This window comes from Colletes gigas, unplaced genomic scaffold (genome assembly GCF_013123115.1).
Source record: "Colletes gigas isolate AHSC1104 unplaced genomic scaffold, ASM1312311v1 Colletes_gigas_Sc00012, whole genome shotgun sequence".
Lineage (NCBI taxonomy): Eukaryota > Metazoa > Arthropoda > Insecta > Hymenoptera > Colletidae > Colletes > Colletes gigas.
Window position 1 is genome coordinate 4,291,004 of NW_025106641.1, and position 14,570 is coordinate 4,305,573.

Genomic DNA, 14,570 nt, shown 5'->3' on the forward strand with positions numbered 1-14,570 from the left:
TGGGTCGATCCACGCGCTCCTCTATTTCGATATTGTCGATCATTAATAATTACTCGTTTGTTGTTCTATTCGCGTAACGACGAATACATTGCGCCATCCAAATTGTCGAACCAATTAGCTTTTTACGAAATAGTAATTATAGCCACAGAGTTTGAGCTGTCTTCCGAAAGCACGAGATAGAAATTTTATTTTTGTCAACGGGGCGAAATAGTTTAAATTCGTCGGTGATCGTCGATGCGCGAACTCATCGGTTCGCTCTTCAAATATTTTCCTTTTATTTGCGGTCGTTTCCTACATCCTTCGTCTCGTAGCACGGAAAATTATTTTTCTTCCGGGACAAACATTAGAATCGAAAGGGTAACTTTTAATTACCGCGGTGATGCTCCGGTGGGCAAATATTTCTTCGACGACCGGCGTGTTGTTCGACGAAACAGACCGAAGCAATCCCGGAGAACCGGAAAGGGCCGGGAGCAAGGTCGAGCAAGGGAACGTCGCGATGCAAATTATCGCAAGGGAGCTACCGATTACGGAAATTATTACCGGTTGGGCTCCGTAAATCTGTTCGAGAACGTTTGGCTTTCCCCGGATTTAGCAATAGTCATTTTCCCAAGGAATCGTTTGGAAACGATTACTCGACATTCGGGAACGCGAAACGATATGTTTGAAAAAAATTTAGAAAACTTCCCTTTCCCGCTGGACTTCGTTCAACCGATCAATACCCGCACGCTTTAAACCCCCAATCATTTTGCAACATTGCCACTTCCACTATTACAACCCCACCAATAGGAATTTTAGGGAAACGATGTTTCACGGAACACGCGTGTACACGCGACAATCGAGATCCCATCGAACGTTCGACTACACCTGCAGCGGACAGCTACTTTTATTATAAATTTCAGTACGATGGTGCTAGGCTTCGGTTTATTTTTATTTTAATTTCACTGTCTCTAGTTTTCGTACCACAAAGTATCCAAAGAAATTTTGTCCATAGTTTGATTTTCTCTGTCTTTTCTTTTGTGGGGTAGTTTACCAACAGGGAGCGTTTAAGGGACGGAGGCCGGTATCGATTCGAAGGTGCACCGGGCTCATAAATAACGAGTCGTCGATGCTTCTTATATTTTCCATGGCGATTTGATCGCGAAATAAATCGTAGATCGCGACACGGCAGCAGAAAGCCGCGCTGCATGCATTCATCGTGCGGTATAAACGCATGCATGCGGCATGGCACAATATGTACTCGAGTGCCGCGGCTCTAGTGGCACGTTCAGATTCACGGAATACGTGCAGCTGCATATAACTGTGCCACCCTCTATAGACCACTTCTTTAGCGTGTGTACAACCACGCGTTTAAACTTAGAGCTAATCTTGAGCGCGTTCGTCGTGGCTCCGTGCCCCGGTACATTCCTCGGAAAATCGTTCGCGCACGTACCACCCTCGTTTTCGACGGGTCGTTACTTTCCCGCCAGCCGATATAATGCTATCAGAGTTAACGCACGACTGTCGTACGATTCGCTGCTCCTAAACTCAATACATCTACGCGAAACGTAATTACTTTCACGGTGGTGTTTCGACGGCTAAAAATATTACATTTCGAAAATTAAAGATCCTCTTATTTCTATCCAATTTGCACATTAATATCGTGCTCCTCGTTCACTCGTTTAAAGAGTCGTTGGACCAGGCAGGTGAATTTTATAGGAACGTGTTTTGGGTTCGGGCATATTCGCGCGAACAAAATCATTGCTTTATGACGTTCGGCCAATCTCTACGCTTCGATGATCCGCGCAGGACGAGCGTATAATTCGCAGAAAGTACCGGGTCCGCGCACCGCGCGTCGTTATTGTATTTATCGAGCGAGCAACACGCGCGTTTATAATCGGATTAAAGTTTTCCATTAATTTTGTTTGCATCGCGCATTCCGTGGTCGCGTATCGACGAAATGGCCGCGTTGTACGCTGCACACCGTAGCGCGTCTTTCCGGTTCGGAACGAAAGCGCAAAATGATATTCGCTCTGGTAGGCAGCCCCAGGTGTCGGCCAGGGTATACGCTGTAGCGAACGCGTGTACGTGCAACGTAATAAATGGAGTACGTCGAATCTACGTATCCAGTGGGCGTCCAGCACTTACGTTACACGCTACCGACGTCCTAGAGTGCACGTGGCACGTTCAATTATACACCGACGGGGCCAGCGTCGAGTTAATTTTCATTACGCGCCGCGCTACTTTTACGAAAATTTCACCCTGTATTCTGCGCGAACAGACGAACGCCCTCGTTTACCGGACTTGGCAATTTAGGCGAGCGGGGAAAAAATGTATTCCACGATTTCGGGGCCGACGTTTAATAACACGGCCAATTAAGGGACAAACGAGGCGAATCCGGAGATTTCCGGTTCCGTGGCTATCTAGAGAGTCACACGGTGTTGTATCCTCTGCATTTGCGTCGCGTATCTCGAATACGAGTGGAATTTTACTGTTCTAACGAGATGATAACGAACGTTCGTGCCGCGCCGGACACACCGCATCGAGATCGAGTATCGGGAACGAAGGGATCGCGCAATTCCGTTTTCGAATTCGTGGCTGGATTCTACAATACTTGGGTCTTTATGCTGAATTAATTAGATTCGTTGTTTTCGATGAATAATCGCGAAGAAGTAATTAATTCAACGCGCTCGTTAGACTCGGGGCGTGCCTTTTCAAAATTTTCGTATTCGCGCCATATTTTAATTAACCTCGCGGTAAGTTCCGGTTTTACTCTCATGGTAATTTAATCGTCCACAAATTCAGTGGGATTCGTGTCTGGGCTGTTTCTAAGTCGCGGGACTACCTGCATTTACATCCTCATTTGAAAACTTCCTTGCGCGAAAACGATCGTGTTGAAACCACTTTTTGGTTGCTGTAAACCAGAATGGTAACGAAAATAGTAACGTTCAGCTTCGAGAATTTCTCGTTGATAACGTGGAAACGTGTTTTATTTTCGAAATTCGAATTTATCATCGATGGAACGTTTCGCGTTGCCCGTAATACGATTTTCATTGTCCGGATCGTCGTCGTTTCGCGTCGCTTTTAACGAACAGGGAATTTAGCGTGTAACTCGCACGATGTAAAATTGAAGGAAAGTTATCGAATCAACGGTGCCTCGTATGTTAATAATTTGAACAACTTTGGATTACAGGGAACCGCAGCCAGAACTCTCCATCCCGCGTGGATTGTCCGGTTAAATGCGAGGAACTTGGTATTCGCTAGCGTGACCTGTAAGCCATTTCAACGTCGTATTCGGTAATACTTTGGCCCGGCGTAATTTAGCGTGAAACAGCATAATTTTTGGTACCCTTGTCTCGGAGTACAGGTTGGTCGAATAACTTTGACCGAATAAAGTTATCGGGTCGCCCCTCTGTATCGAAGACATATTCTAGAAATGATTTTTCCACCAAGTGCTATTACTCGATAACGGCGCAATTTAAAAGCTCGTGGTGTCGTAATATACTAATTTGCAACTCGAGGGAAGTGGATAAATATTGAACGAGAAGATTGGTACCGGTCGTTCGTCAATATTGACGCCGGATTTTAACATATTCGCTACGATGCTTATATCGCTGCCTTTTTACGTACACCGTGGTAGGAAAACGTCGAGGAACTTACTTTTTTTTTGTCAAACACTTTCCCAGGCACGCGTAAAAGTTACCCTTACTTTTTATTAAATTATAAAAGTCCAGGTGCACAAAGATTCGCGAAAGTTGACGAAGGATCGTTCGCGCAGATATCGATATTCGATCGCGAACAAATGCTTTGTGTAAAAATGAATGGTTTTCGTATACTGGAAATTTTCTGAATAAGAAGCCCGGGTTATACCGCGAGATACAGCGTGAAAGACTGTAACCTATTTTTCGTGACGGTTTCTTCTCGTTCCCGGCCATTATGTGTCGGCGCGGTGGCGTCAGCATGGATGGTCGATGACGAAACCAGATACCGGAAGTGCCGGTTAGAATCGAGCGTTCGCTCGAGAGGCTGTGGTTCAAGAAGGCAGATAAAATAAAGCTGAAGGATCGGTCTTTACGATCCTTTGTTTCACGAATGGTTAATAACGTTGCTTCTCCGCGATAAGAGTATCGTTCTTACGGCGCAATTTCGAAAATCCATCCTCGGTGTCGATTCTTTCATTCTTGTTTACATTTATCACAGAGTTTGTATAGTGAAATGAATAAACAGTAGTATTTCAATGTTGTTGAATTTTATCCAAACGTGGGGGATCGGCGACAGAGAGCAAAGACGATGCTTTGTTGCAAACGACCGCCACAGGGAGAAGCTTGGCAGCCAAAGTGTAACCATTATTCGTGGTAACGCCTTGCGGGGATCGCGGATGCTCCCTTCGGATGAATTCAATTCATCAAACACGATGCCAAACGGATGGTCTCGACAAAGAGGACGCGCTAGAAAAACTCTTGGAGGGAGAAACAATTTGAGGGAAACATCGGCGGAGAGAGGATGGAAACGATCGTAGGAAAAAGACGCGTTTCGAGGAAATAAAGAGCTGGATCGGTTTGTACCGCGGACGGATCAATACGTTCAATGAGAGCAGACAAAATTGCTACACGTATACGTGTAATTCAAAGTTTTGAGCGTCGTATGAGGCGGCTTCCAATATTCGCGTCTGGCACAGCTTTGCCCTCCTAGCTCTTGAAACATAAACAACGAGTCGAGTGTCATCAAGAGGACTCGAAGAGGCATTCTGGCTGTATACCGTAGAAGTTTGGAAACAGTTCATGCGATACGTTATTGTGTAAAGTTTCGTCGATATTATAATTGTAGTGTGTAGTCGTTAACTGTACGCGTACGTACACACGCGTCTATCTCTGTTGTTTTCCTCGCCACGGTTGTTTGGAAAAAGTTCGAGACTCGAGATAATCCGGTGTGCTTTGCGGGGGCGTACGAGCCGCGATAGAGATTCCCAAAAATGTTTCCAAACGATAGGGATGGCGAGGGGCTCAATTTCAAAGGTTTTTTTTTTTTGAAACTAAGTTCGTGGAAAGGATTTATAGATGGCCACGAGCTTCGTTTCGAACGTCTTCGAACGGACATGTCTGGGTCCCGGTTCCTCGAAGCGTTGCAACCAACGGGGACGTTGTCGTTGAATGCAGTGCACATATTGGTTGCAACGGTCCTCGCTGAGCGGATTGCTGGTACTCGTCCGGTCGATCGAAGCCACGACTGCTCAACTCGCAGAAGCTAGTGGCCTTCCATAATTCCCGGAAGTTTCGAGGTCGTTTAAAACGGATTTAAAATGTTGGAAGCTGCTTCCAACTTCGCGCGTTCTCCCGTTGATAATAACAACGTTATAAAAAGAGGGGAAGCTAACCGATCGACCGGAAGGGGGAGAAAAAAAGCAGGGAATCGGATAGGGAATGGACGAACGTTACGAAGGTCTCGAACAATCGGTCCGTACGAGAGGGGCCACTTCGCGATATGAATTCTGCAACGTGTGCCGATGAATCGGCTCGATATGGACGGGCGGGAATCCTCCTGGTCGGTCGGTTGTCTCATCGCGCGATGAACCCGATTGATATCGGCGCCCCACAGTGCGCTTCATGAAATTTTCGAAAAGGCTCGTCGATGGGACACGCGCTATCCGATCGGGAACGGATACGTGTCCCTGCACAGTGGACGGATTACGTGTCCTGCAGATCCGACAGAATCCCCCAATCTTTTGGAAACATCGGGAGATCCTTTGAACCGATAACGATGCAATCTTGAACGTTGCGGCCCGTTCTCGTCCATTAAAAGAGATTTAATATCGGAAGAATCGTTCGATTGTATTGGCCCGAGACCGAGTCACGGATAAATTAGAGCGTTCCGAGACGCCCATAGAAAACTGGAATACGCAGGCCGGAGAATGATTTCGCCGATCGGATAAAATCCGCTCGTTGATGAAGCAGGGAACCCCGTCTGGCCCGTAAAACTTCGGCCTTTCGAAGATTACGCGTCTGTCGAGACGAAAGATCGCGTATCGCGGTCGAGAAGGCATCGAGAACGTTACAAATATCCTAGGACAGTTTTTAAAAGGGTCGAGAGGAATTTCTCCGCGCTACGATAACGCCTATCAAGCTCAAAGTTTCAAACAGCGCTCGTTACGGTCTCGTTGATTTTCTCCAAGGAATATCAAACCTTGCAAAATGGCTGACAGTTCGTCAGCGGTTGGTTGATTCAGGAGGCACCGGAAACTCTTGGAACGCTCCGGAACGCACGGAATTAGCCTCTTCGGTAGCAATGGGAATAAGTTCTTGGATTCCTGAGCTTCGCGATTCCATTCGAGAAAATCACAATCGAAAATATAAACCGTAGAGATTAATTAGTGGCATTAAACGTTAAATTAAATGTATTCATCTCGGGATCGCGTAATTTAAATTAAACGTGGATTTAATCGGGGAACAAGAGTCGCGCTGATATCAGCCGTTGTAACGAAATTGACAGAGTCGGAATTTAGAGTTTGGTCGATCGTGGGCGAACGGGCGAAGCTTAACGATTCAAGGAACGCGGGTTTCCTCGGCGGTATTTCGCAGGTATCGAATCATCAGAAAGCGGTCAGAGGGTATGGGGGTAGGGGGGAGGGTCCGAAACGAAGCCATTTAGCTGCGCGAATAATGGGGAGCCGATAATGGCTTTTCGACGTACGAAGACAATACCACGATTTATCGTTTGTAGGCGTCCCCGACGACGTCAACGCGCGATTCTGGCTTTACTTCTTTTCGAACGGTCTCCGTGGGTTACATATTTCAATCGAATTCGTATTCAAGACACGGGGTTTTTTTCCGGGCGCGAAACTCGCTAGCCCATCTTATTTATTTATTGTCGAAACCGTTTGAAAAATAAATAGAATCCAGTCAACCGTTGGTCGGATTTCAAACGCGTGAAATTGGATCCGCATGAACATATATCAAAGTGAATAATTGAGGTCTACGGAACGGAATGCGTCTGACCGAGAAGAGCCGAGCATAAAAGTTGATTAAAATACAGGGTGTTCCGTAACTCATAGCAGAAATTGGGTCGGGTGGATTTTATTTAACTTTGCACGCGAGAAAACGAGCCACGTTTCGAACAACATCTTCGCTAAAAATAGTAAACTAAATTTAACGAAAGATACAGCGATTATTTTATATTTAATTCTCGGAGTGTATGGTCGAAGAATTTCTCTAAAAAATTTTGTTTCAAAAATACGGAGAAATCAGAAATCAGATGTAAGCATTTTTATGGGATCGTGCACTCCAAGTAGAGCCGGTATGCGAGTAGATACGCTCGGTGGTGAGGGAATTTGCGAAGGGTAAATCTCTCTTTACTATGTATAATAACATAAGTCAGCACTTTCGGAGGATATTGTTAAAGGTATCGACCCAATGTACAGGGTGATTCCAGGAATTGGGACAAGTATCTTTTCCAAACGAAGATACGATCCACCGGGGGTCATCTTTCGATGATTGTTTTTAAAATTGAATTATATTCCGGTGGAAGCAATCGATGGAATTAGGATGATAAGGGATTGCGTATCGCTGGCTCGGTCGGCGGAGGTGCAACGTATAGTTGGCATTCGAGGATTACGAGTTCCGAGTTAATTTCAGCGATGATAACGAACCTTCCTCGACGACGCTAATAGTCATTCCGTGAGTAACGAGCGAGCCCCGGTAGCAGCTAGCCCAAATAATAGGCGAAAGCGGCAAGCTGTTCGGCAGTAGTTATCTCAGGCGATGGTCGGACGTCTCGTCGTAAGAACGGAAACACGAACACCCCCCGTAGCTGCTTAAGAACGTTAAGGTTTCTTTTAAAATCGAACCACCCGATAGATCGGGGACGATACAATATTCTGTCGTATTCCGTCGACGATCGATCCTCGTCGATTCTACTTTACGAATTTCAACGACCTCGTTAAAGCTGTTTTTTCTTTTTTTTTTCCTGTTCCGTCCAGGGTTTTCTACATTCTCTCGTAGCCGAGTTCTTGCGGGTGGATTATTCGGTCGAGCTACTTTGGTTGTGTTTTCGGTGTTGTTGGCCGTAAATCATCGGAATGGTAGATATTCGCAAATTGGCCACTCGACCGCAATATCGATACTACCAAGTCGTGGTACAAGGTAGCTCGGACCGCGAAATTGGCAAGTCCCGGCTACCAGATTCCCGATAAACACGTCGTCGGCGTAGATAACGATTCCGCGGGCGTTGTTGACGGTCCGTGCCTTAATTAATCATTATCGACGGACACGGTTTCGACTAACCTCGAGCCACGTACGAACGATCCGTCGCCGGCACACGTTATTCATATTTCGACTTTCTCGCCGATCGAACGTGAAAATAGGATACGTCGAAACGCGCGACCGACTTCCGCGATTATTTGGTTGCCAGATTTCGAGTCCGCGCCACCAGCAGACTGCAGGTTTATCGGTTATTACTAATCCGACCGCGACGCCGATACAATCGTTCCCGATTCGCGATACGGGAATATAATTTGTTCGATTTTTAGCTCCGTTTTATATCGCGAAAATTTCACGGAAAATTCCAGGGAGAAACCGGGAGACAAATGCCTTGGCGCGTCGGTCTTGAACGAGCCCCGCGATAGTCGGGAGTTTGGAAAGCTCGGATTTACGCTCGCGGCGAACGCGTTTTAACCCGCGGGAGCATATGTTCGCGATGGTGCTTCGTGGTAACTTCACCGACGTTCCTTATTAGAATGGATTTCTGCGATTTTCTCGAAGACGCGCGTAAACGTTAAACGCGAGGTAAGACTTTGTCGGATCGTACCGCACGCGCCCAAAACCCGCCCCGAGGTTCTTATTACCTGTAAAATGGTATATCGGATGCCTCGTAAAAGCGTCTCAAAGTTACTTCCCGGCGAGAACACTTCCGGGATTGCACCACCTGTCAAGCCCTCTCCGAGGAGAGGAGCGTCCCGCCAGACGTGGCTGCATTTTATGGTTTTTACGAGGTTCGTTAACGCTTAACGTTTATTAAAGCTTCCCCTTTCTATTACGCTCAACCTTGAAATTGTATTCCATAATTTCCGTAACAAGATTTCAATCTCTACGGCTGCTTTCAGATCGTTTTCTTCGCTCTTCGTTTTTTTTTTCTCGCGCTGACGAGCAATTAAGCAGACTGCCTGCGCGTCTCCCGTGTTTCCCTCTCTCGGTTTGTCGCAGAAAATCAGTGAACGGAACAGAACGCGAGAGGAGACCCTCGCAAAAAGTTCTGGCGTGCCTCGAAAACACGATGAGTAAATAATTCGATCAACGTCAAAGCGACGACGGCCGTTTCGCTTTGCGACCAGCAACACCGTCGTCGCTCGACGGTGGAGGCGAATGGTTAAATATGGAAAAGGGTGGAAACGAAGGCGGTACGTCGATGGAAAGGCAAAGATATGGCTAGCTCGTACGGTCGTTCCGTAAAAAATGTTCGTCGCGGCGGGAGAAAAGACGAGACGCGAACGATCGCGGAAAGATTAACGGCAACGTTCGCCGGAAATCAATTTTCCCGACGTTTTATTTCGTTGCGACGAATATAAGTGACAAAGCATCGAGATATTTGAGGCCGACGAACAGCGACGGCTGTATGATCAACCGTCGAAAGATTTATTAGACAGCCGGAATAGACGGATGATAAAAAGTTAGCTATCCCGTTGTTGATTTATTTTTTGTTCGGGCCATCGAAAGTCGAACTTGGACGAAATCGTAAACCAGTATCACGTATTCGCGATTCGGATTCAGAAGGTTAAATTTCGTATCGCGGGACGAGGAAATTTGTGGTACGCAGTTTCCTGAATAGCCTGGCTCCAATAACGTCTTTTTTACGACACTTTCCATCCTCGTCGCCGTACGTAAAATAGACCTTCGCTCTTCCGGATATTCGCTCGAGTGGCTGTATCGAGTCAGCCGTCGTTCGTTGAATTTATCGGTCGATTCCGTTTGTCAGAACTGTCAGAGTTCCCACCGACGTTTCAAGGACCGGATATTTTTTTTTTCTGCCCGCCTATCGTTCCAAGTTCGCCGCGAAGAAGATAAAGTCGCGACTGTAACGATCCACAGGGTTGACGATCGTTATTTACTCGTTGAGGGTGTAAGGAATTCTTCGAACAATGTTTCTACGCGTTGATAAACTTGTTCAAAGACCGTGTGCGCTCTGAAAAACCATTAGCACGCGATAGTTCGATTTGGACATCGGAGCAAGTAGAAATACCGAGTAATGGTCAGTCGCCCCGGGCAGATCGCGATCAATCTCCATGTTCCAAATTAATTATCTCTCGGAAACGAACCATTATACGAAAATATTTCATTCCATATTTTTGACTTACTTTTCAAATATAAAATCAGCCCCGTTTGTATAATGCCTACAGGCTCTGCAATTTTTCATCCGTGAACTCGTAAGATACATACGCGTACGTCAATTTTTACAAATTCCAGCAACGTTGAAATTATCCAATGGCTCGTACAATACGTTCTCGTATAATAGAATAACAGCAGAATACAAATTAAAATAATATACTTCTACGTTTTAATTAAAAGCATATAATAGAGTTATCCATCATGAATAAACAAAACATTTGTTGGGCTTATTACGCGTTTTAATTCATAAAGCACGTTTTTTAACATTCTGTGTAATAATTAAGGGTGTTTTCTATAAAGAAAAAACTATGAGTCGAGTCTACGGAGAATTCAGGTACTTGTAATTCGCGCTTGTCGTTAGCATGCGATCCACTTCGCGCGAATATCTCTTAAGTTAACGCGATGATAACTGAATTTTTGAATACGTAAATCAGCTACACCGTGAGTAATGAATAGAAGTTGTAGGAACGTTGCTCAAAGTGGTCGCGGCGAAAGAAGACGGGAGGTAGAAAATCGAAACTTCGTCTACAAATAAACTGTTCGTAAATATTCATAAGACTTTTCCTGGGATTCGCCATGCTTTCCCGGCAGCGAACTCAGTCTCCCCGCAGTAATTAAGGCAATTAACATGCGAGCTAGCAAGAAAACCACCGTCGAGAACGCGACATATCTACGGGGTATACCTTTTCGTCGGGCACCGACCATGCAATTAAACATACCTCGGAGCTTTTTCGAAATTTATCGGCAGCGTTAGACCATTAGGCAGATCACGGTCCCCGGACCGCGTCGAATAAATTTTCGATAAATTTTTATTCCCCCGGAAGTTATCAACGGAACACGGAAAGCCACGAGGAACTGTTTGGAATAACGGCATTAACTTTCTTAATTCTCGTCTCTTGTTATTGCCAATTGGCTGCTCGTACAGCAATTTCGCGGCAGTAAAGTCGTCGACCGGCAATTTCGATTCATGCCGGGCGTATAAAAATCTCTACAATGTACAGACATTGTGTTGGAAACTTTCAGGGAACAGAAGCGTGTCGGAAGAAACTGCATAAAATTTAAGCGACCTCTCGTAAAGCAAAGAATACGTTGTTCGTATTACCGCGCCACGGTGAAAGGCCCGTTGCACGCTTTTATTTTTTACTCAACATTCTAGTTCTCGTTTCCTATTTTTTTTTATTATATTTCTACCTCGAACGGTGGTGGAGTATTCTGTGTTTTTTCGTCATTTCTCGTTCTTAGATATTTCTGATATCGATGGTATCGCGTTGGAATACTGATTTCCGTCAACCTCGCGCTTAACTTTGCGCGTTGCATGTTAATTGTCTCGACAATGCTTTCAGCGATCCGTACTTGCTACTCGAATATCCCGGTTCTCTACGATTGCATTTCCCAAAGGGGAGTCGAGTGTTTGTAATCAGGCACGCGTAAAGTCATGTTTCGACACGCGCGACGAACACTTAGATACGTCGAATCGTTACGCGTCCCTGTGAAACGCACATCCCCTCTGAATGTTTCTAAGAATCGGTGTCTTTCTTTGCATTTTCTCGCTATTTTTCGAGAAAAATAGCGAAGTTATAACAACCGCAAGACAACCTTTTCTCGAGCGACGGGCGGTCCGCTGGCGGATAAAATATTACCCAAAATCGTTTTTGCGAGATTAGTGTGTTTCTTTGGTCGTCGCGTTTCGTTCCAACGACCGGTCGGACAGCTGTACGTTTCAAAATGGAATATAAAAAAAGTTCTTTTACCGCTCCGTGTTCCCGCTTTTTGTTCAAAGGGAATGGGCGGATTGAAAGCACGATTCCTTTGGATCGGGACAATTATTTTGCACGATTGAATCGATCGACTCGTATTCGTTTGCAAAGCAACGAAAGCAAACGGCCAGCCGCGCCTAACAACGAGCATTAAAGATAGTTAAACTTTAGACGCGTGTAGTTCCGAAACTACTAGTGTTTTATGCATTATTGAGCCGTCGTTGGAAGCGGCAAACCTTCCCCTTTAAAGTGGTTTTTGGTTTTTGATGATCCGACTTTCCGTTTCGGAGATATCGTAATTTATGTAAATGGTAATTTTTTTTATCTCTGTCTTCGTCTGACGCGTCGGGCCTCCTTGTCGCACGTGCGTCGCGCTGACCTCCTCCGCGAACGTGACTGTCGTGACCTAGTTTCGAGCGTAGTATTTCCAAGAATTTACTACGCACTGTTTACTATCTACGCGCGCGAGATGAATGAACTCGCGCGAGCGCAACGAAACGTAAACAAATCCTATCTCCGAAACTGGCCACCGCATCGACTTGAAATTAAAATCGCTATATCTCCGGAACTAATGAAGCTATCGACATGTACAAACGCTCATTTTAAAGGGCATTTCATCCCCTATCCGATGAATATATTAATTATTATAATTTATGCTGTCTTCTATGTTTATTTTGCAATTTATTTAAACGTTATATACTAAAACAAGTTTCGGCAATTCCTATTGTTTATACGGCTGGTGTGCGATAAAGCTGGATCATAAATTGTTTATTTTATTTGAAAATGAGTTCAAATTTGTATACCGTGGTGCAAAAGTTAAAACAGAATATTTGGAATTCCTTCGTGCAGTTAGTCCGATTGTTGTCGAATTTGAAACGCGAAGGGTTGAATTAGTCTCTCGCGGGGGAATCGAACGAGCCTCGTAAAGGAGCTCGACCGCGAGGAAAAGGGGTAAATACCGTTGGAGGAGGGAAGGAACGTCGAAGGAATTTGGCTCGTCACCGCAGACAGTCGCCGTTCTCGTAATGTGTTTCGAGAGACGCCCACCCGGAAACCCTTGCCAACCCTCTCGATTCGGATGCGGGGGTGGTACGGTTTCCATGCGAGTAGAAGCTGTGTTTCCTCGTTCATCACCGCTACCGGTGACTGTATACGCGATGTTCACGCGCACAAACGCAACGGACGTATTCGTATGCATATACGTGGGAACAGGGAGGCACACGCACACCGGTGGTTGTACACGCCACACGGGATGTGTTTGCCTCGCGACATTTAGCGACGCGCTGACCGTGTCCCGTTGCGTGTCAGACCATTCGAAGATTGCTTCGTGATTAAGAGTTGTCGCGCAAAGTGGGACGCGTAATCGTGCCGTGGCTAACTAACGTCTGCAGCGACGTTCAGTCGTCGTGTCGACGGTGAATTTTGCACGCGGAGAGAACGGGCAGCGCGAGGGAAAGAAGCAAATTGTACGTTTTAGGTCGAGAGGGCGCGAGAAAAGTTTCGCAGTCCACGGATTAAAGCCCCCGGCGCCATTTTAACTCTAGTTTTTAGCGATAATTATACTCGGAACGGACGCGCTGGCTTGCCAGCGTGTCGGGTTAAATATTTACCGGGTAGGCTTTAAGTTGCTTTTGGAATTTAGCACAGCAGCGTGACGCTAAAGAGCGAAACCTTTGTTCATCTTGAATGTTTCTCATGGCTTTTCAAGACGCGAACAAATGCTTGAAGAAACTCTCGCTTCTTTCCAAGGTGTGCTATTATTAAATCTTTTAAACTCGTCGATGCCTCTCTTTGTTACTTATCCACGGTTCAACTTCTTCCTTTGGATTTCGTTGAATTTGTCAGTGCTTTTACATGACAGTAGACCGTCAGAGTAATTTACATGGTTTTAGACTATTTTAACAGGGAAGTAAATTTAGTTCGAAGATAATTATTTAAAAAAGAATGGCCTGTGACTGCCAGTGCAGGCGGCTACCGATGGTAGCTGTGGCAGTGCAGGCTTAAGAATCGGTCGAAAGACCATCCTGCTGGGACCGAGCGTAAGCTGGTAGCTCCATCGGAAATGACGTTTCGGGTTGCACTGCAGCCTGCAACGTCGGCCAAGAGAGCTGCCTCCCGTAAGGGTAAGTTCAACTTGTCCTACGAGCCGCAAGGCGAGGGCAGGGAATTTCTAAACTGCGTGCAACAACTCCTAATGACCCGCCAGAGTGTTAAAGATTTATAAACGTGCACGAGCCAAGTCATCGTTGACGATACATTTGTATTTAACGACTCTGTTAACGAACAACGCGTTAGTATATGTCATTTGGGAACGCATGAATTTTCCATCCTTTGATGAATGCAGTTTTCGAATCGACAAATTTCGAGTCGCGGATAATAACGACAACATCGAATTATGGGTCTTTCATTCCTCTTTTCTTTTTCCTTTCGATAGAGAATTTACTCCGCAGTTTCTGGTTGGTGG

At 45.6% G+C, this 14,570-nt stretch overlaps 1 protein-coding gene across 1 annotated transcript in view; it reads right to left on the minus strand.

Moving 5' to 3' along the window:
* Positions 1 to 14,570, minus strand: part of LOC122398906 (hemicentin-1-like) — a 125,092-nt gene that overhangs the window by 12,522 nt on the left and 98,000 nt on the right. The window lies entirely within an intron of this gene.